At 40.5% G+C, this 5,708-nt stretch overlaps 1 long non-coding RNA gene across 1 annotated transcript; it reads right to left on the bottom strand.

The window, feature by feature from the left end:
* Positions 1 to 426: 426 nt before the first annotated feature.
* LOC148212913 (uncharacterized) lies at positions 427 to 1,563 on the bottom strand. Its single transcript, XR_015789334.1, has 2 exons — positions 893 to 1,563; positions 427 to 801 (listed from the first exon to the last, which is right to left on the bottom strand). It is a non-coding gene; the product is annotated as an uncharacterized LOC148212913 (long non-coding RNA).
* Between the last annotated feature and the right edge of the window lie 4,145 nt (positions 1,564 to 5,708).

Raw genomic sequence — 5,708 nt, 5'->3', positions numbered from 1 at the left:
CTTTCGAAAGACTCCTCGCATCGACCCTCGACCATTTATACCCGAGGCCTCGATACCCAATTAGTGACGTATCAGCCCACGACCATTTATACCCGAGGCCCTGACACTCACCCATTCACTTCATAACTTCCAAAACTCCACATATCATTTCTAGCCTCCAACCAAGATTCCAGTATTAATTCCCTAATAACACCAACCACCACAACGCCCATCAACAACACAACCACTAGTAAGATTTCAATGCATCACGAATCTCCATAACACAAAATTTGATAACAACCAACCTACTCACAACATAGAGCACACTAAAGCTTCAACGAATAATCCTATGGCATGTTTCACATAACATACTTTTCACATAGCAGTTCAGAAAACTTTCAAGAACACGCCCAACACAATCCATCCAAACACTTAATATCCAACATCTATATTCAATAAGCATTACTAGATATAATAAGACTCATGAGACACGCCAAACACTTCATACAAATTCAGACAACAAACATTCCCAAAATAAATTTACTTTAACGAACATTCCCTACAAACATACATCATTCTACAACAGATCTCAGCAGCTCAACAATACAAAATTTCCACTATTATCACCGACGGATATTCAACACTACCCAGGCATACGAACCAACATAAACAAAAGTTACACTGCACAAGAACGTATCAGAACCAATATTAAACATCATAAACAGTACATCGGCAACCAAATAATAAACATCAACGCACACACCCGCCCCCGTGCTACTTACAAACAAGTGTCCTAAAGCTCCTAAGCTCGTTGAACACTTCCTATAACAAAAAGAGCACGATTTCGAGGTTAGTAACCAATTAGAAGCACTTAAATATAATTGAAATCGAGTCTAGGTGAGTCGTTACTTACTAACTCTCACTGAAACAACTTGGGTTTGAAATGGGTAGACGCCAAGGAGGTTTCAGGCTCCCAAATTCGAGTTCGAAAAGCGTTAGGCTGGCTGTCTTGGCACAAAGAGCGATGGGTAACGCCGATTTGGGTCCGAATAAGAGTGGGTCAACGTCAAAACGTGTCGAAATGAAGAAATTGTCGTGGATTGCTGCTGCTCGGGGTGCTGGCCGTGGGGTTCGAGGTCGTCGGTCGGGAAAACGCACCGCTGGTCGTTGGAGAACGCCATGTTTTGTACCTGCCACGCTGGAACTGTTCAACACGAGCTGCCGGAGAACTGAAATCGCGGATCTGAGGGCTGCCACCGGTTCAAAGACGCGCTGATGCTTGTGGGTTCGTAGGATGATGCCGTGGAGCGTCGAAGACTCGTCGGAACGGAGGGGTCGCCGCGACTTTCACCGTCGAAGCTGGGTGGAGTCGCGCCGCCGTCGTGCTGTTTGTGGAGGGACGCCGCGCTGCCGTGGTTCGTCGCCGGAGAAACTCGATGCCGACCGGAGAAGAAGAAGAAGAGAGTGGGTGGGGGTGGCTGGCCGATTTCAACATGGTGGTCGGCTAGGGCTAAAGGAAGGGGAAGAAGAAGAAGAAAGGAAAATAAAAGAAATAAAAACAAAATGATAAATTTTTGAGTTTTATTTTTCTTTTAATTTGTTTTAAAACCCTAAGCCCAATCCCCAAAACTCAATTGAAGCCCAAATAAGTAATACAAAATCCCAAATGAACAAGCCCAAAATTTCACTTTAGAAACCAAATAAACCCACAACCATCCAAAATAACATAATTAACTTAAACTCTAAAAGACAACAATAATAATCTAGTAAGTAGAAATTTGGAGTCCCAAAACCATGGATTTAAGATTTAAATAAACGTCTCCTACACTGATCGAGAACTTAAGTTATCCTAATCCAATAGAATTAAACTAAATTCTAATTTACCCGACATCAGAACTCCAAAATTATAAAATCCAAGAATTAAAATTATAAGCTTCGGCAAAATCCAGAGGTATTAATGATATCTTAAAATAAACATACCCGAGAACGCGAGGCGTTACATTGCAACAAGAGGAAAGTCTCAAGATTCTCAAGAAGAAAGAGACAAGGCCAATTTGAGAAAGGAAAGACTTAAAGAAGCTCCAATCCAAACCTTTGCAAGGTTCACACAACGACTTAAAGATCTTACCGAATCCTTACAAATGATGAACACATGAGTTCAAGGATTGGAAATACCACAAAGATTGCCACACATAAGAAGATCAATGAGTCCACAAGAGGCATCTGACGGTTCCCAAGAAGAAGACGTAGATACTTTAAATGAATATTTTGCTAACGAAGACCCTTTTGATGTAGGTCCTCCAAGAAGAGGAAGATACCAACCTAACTGCGAAAGGCCAAGAAGGAAAACTACTTTGGGAGCATCAATTTGAAAATCCCAACCTTCCATGGAAAGTCTACACCCGAAGGGTTCGAATCATGGGAGAAGGAAATTGAGTTAGTGTTTGCATGTCATAACTATGATGATTGCAAGAAGGTAATTCTCGCAATCACTCATTTTATGCACTAACTTGGTCGGATAAAACGATGTCTCATAGAAGAAGGAACCATAGATTCTTGGATTGAATTCAAGGAACTCATGAAGAGAAGAATTGTGCCACCACACTACCATAGAGCAAATTCAAGGAAACTTAATAAGCTCTATCAAGGCACCAAAGGAGTTAAAGACTACTATAAAGAGATGGGCATGTTGATGAGCCGTTTGTAGCTATAGGAAGAGGATAAGACCGCCATGGCTCGATTCTTAGATGGTATTAATCCGGACATAGCTAAAAAAATTGACTTGCAATACTATGAAGACATGGAGAAACTTCTACAGCTCGCCGTCAAAATAGAGAAGAAAAACCAAAGAAGGGTTAAAAGGTATGTCAAACCTACCCCTAAGACCACTAGTAGAAAAGTGGAGAGTAAATCCCTAGAGCCAAAATAGAATGTTAATTATCAAAAGGGAGAGACATCCAAGTCCATCTTCACGTTCGTGGCTGCCCGCCGCTGCCACGAACGGACGCTGCCGCTGTACACCCCGCTGTCCGAACACACCGCCGCACCAACCCCGCTCGTCGCCCGCTGTTCTCGAACACACCGCCGCGCCCGTTGCCATGAAATGGAGCTGTCGCCGCGCCTGCCGCCGTGGACTGGGTCGTCGTGCCGTCGCCGGTTGTGGTCGTCGGAGGAAGGCTCGCCGGCGAAGGTCGTGAGGTAGCCCTAGTGGAGGGAATGGCTAAACGTGAAGATGGGGGAAAAAGGCTAGGGTTTTTTTTTTCTTTTCTCTTTATAACTCTTTGTTTTAATTTCCAAATAGCTAGGGTTTTGGGCATTTGACAAATCCACACAAGGTCCCTTCTTTGGGCATTTAAACAAGACCCATGGACTCCAAAAGATTACGAATGCAGACCTCACCTCCCTATACTTAATTAGTTCTACTAATAGAATTAAGCAATCGGCCCAACGACCCAGGCAAGTGCCACGGCAACACAATCACAATCAACAACCATTAAATACATACATAAAACCAATAACTCACAACAATTACTACAGTAGTTCAAAATAACTGACACAGAGCAATTAGATAAATTTAAAATTATCTCTGAGAAGAAACCCCCGGGACTCGAGGGTAACCTGAACTGAGTAACGTAGTGCCGGACCTGAGTAACGCGGGGCGCTACACAGACAGCCTTCTTTCTGCTGCGGGCTTTGTTGAGTTTTCTTATCACGTTCCAAGTCCTCGATCGCAACCTCCGAGTCCTCGACTAACAGAGCTTGGTATGGTCGTTCTGGTCGATCTTCTTTTCTTTGCTGTCTTCTTTTAACTAAGTTTCGTTTTCTTGCAGCGATGGTGTCAGTTTATGTTAACAAAGTGAAGAGAAAGCGCCCTGCCTCTAATTCAAAATTGAATGCAGGCCAAGCATCATCGTTACTTCTGGTGCTGATAAGTGAGCAGGAGCTCTCAAGATTGAGCCAGGAAGAGGAGGGTGTTGGGTTTTATGCCCTAAACTCGTGGTTTGTAAACATAAAACAACAAATATTTATTCATTCAAGTTGTTGTTGGTTTTTCTTTTAGAATTGCATTAACCCAAATCCAATAAACTAAAATCCAAAGTTATGTCATGTAACTGGAATAGTATATAATAGATATACAGTATATATTTACTACACAACGAATATATTTGATATACAACATATATATTGTTGGGTGTGTTGCCCTAAACTCGTAGTTTGTATTTTGTAAAAACAAATGTATATTCGATAAACTTTTATTCAATAAATTTGTTGTTGAATTCATAGCATTGCATTGTCCAAAATCCAATAAACTAAACATCCGAGGTTATTGTAGTGTAATCGGGACAGTATTTGTACTCGGTATATATTTGATATACTGGGTATATATTTGATATACCCCTGATATACGAGGTATATATTTGATATACCCTGATATAAAAGTGGATAATCTCTCGTGAATAACCTAAAGGGTCTATAGTATATGGATAAGGCTGGGTACCTTATCCTGGCAACACTATGGATACGGCCCACTCTGTAAAGGTCACAGACGACTCGATCCAGGTCGTTCGTGTGGAGACATGCGAGTTGGGGTATCCTATAAAATGAGTTTATATAAGATCGGACCACGAAATAGCCAATCTTTAGATGTAACATCGTTAACTAATAGATTGTTGTTTCTTAGGATGACCAGACAACTCATTCTCAATCTTGAGTGAGTTATGGACTCCTGCCCGTGAGGGCTCGTCCTTTGATCTGTATGGGTGAGAGTGGCTTCAGATGCCGACTCAATATTCCTACCATTTTGGAGACGAGACCGAGTGGGGAGCTGGGAACATAACTTCACAAGATGAAATTCACTCATCTCCGACTTTTGGGGAGTAGATGAGTGTTCCGTTAAATGCTGACTCCAGGACTTGAACAAAGGGCCCCACCCTCTCATTGGCCCGAGAGGGACTTCCGGTTATTCGTCGGACCATAACCGGGTTGTTCATTAGAGGAGCAGTGGTATTTAAGGAGTAAGATGTAACTCATGGGTAAAACGGTAATTTGACCCAACTTGAGTTACGAGCACTCGTGAAGGATTGACTCGTCATTAATGGTCGTATATCCATGGACATAAAAACATTCTGCAATGAGAAGAGTGCAACTGCGGGTCTTTAGTGGAGGGACCCGTAGTTAACGAATGTTGATTAACTCGGTCAATGAGTTTGACTGATTAATCTGGTATTGTTGGAGTTTCGGATCTGTAGGTCCATTAGGTCCTCTTGCTAGCTCAGAACAGGTAAAACGAGGATAAAGTTTTTGGAAGAATTTGAACTGTTCAAATTTCTTAAGGGATTATATGTATATTGATATATTATAATATATAGTTAATTCTAAATTAAAACTATATATTAAGAGAGAAATTATTTGAATGCGATTCAAATAAAATTAATATGAATAAGATTCATATTAAGACTATAGGTTAAAAATAATGTGCATAAGATGTACATTCGAACTATAGGTTATACGAGAGAAATGCAATAGAATATGATCTATATATGTGATAAATAATTAAGGGTTAATTATTTATTTGATATGTATACATATTAATTAATTATTAATTAGATTAATAATTAATTAACATTTATTAATTAATATGATTAATTAATTATATATATATATATATATATATATATATTAATTATTAATATTAACACTCCCCTGCTTAATTGGAGGGGAGTGGGGGC

The sequence above is a fragment of the Momordica charantia genome, assembly GCF_013281855.1.
Source record: "Momordica charantia cultivar OHB3-1 chromosome 2 unlocalized genomic scaffold, Mcharantia_2.0 BLBB01000002.1, whole genome shotgun sequence".
Classification (NCBI taxonomy): Eukaryota; Viridiplantae; Streptophyta; class Magnoliopsida; order Cucurbitales; family Cucurbitaceae; genus Momordica; species Momordica charantia.
Note: the sequence above shows the minus strand (reverse complement) of the source record. Positions and strands in the feature narration are given on the sequence as shown.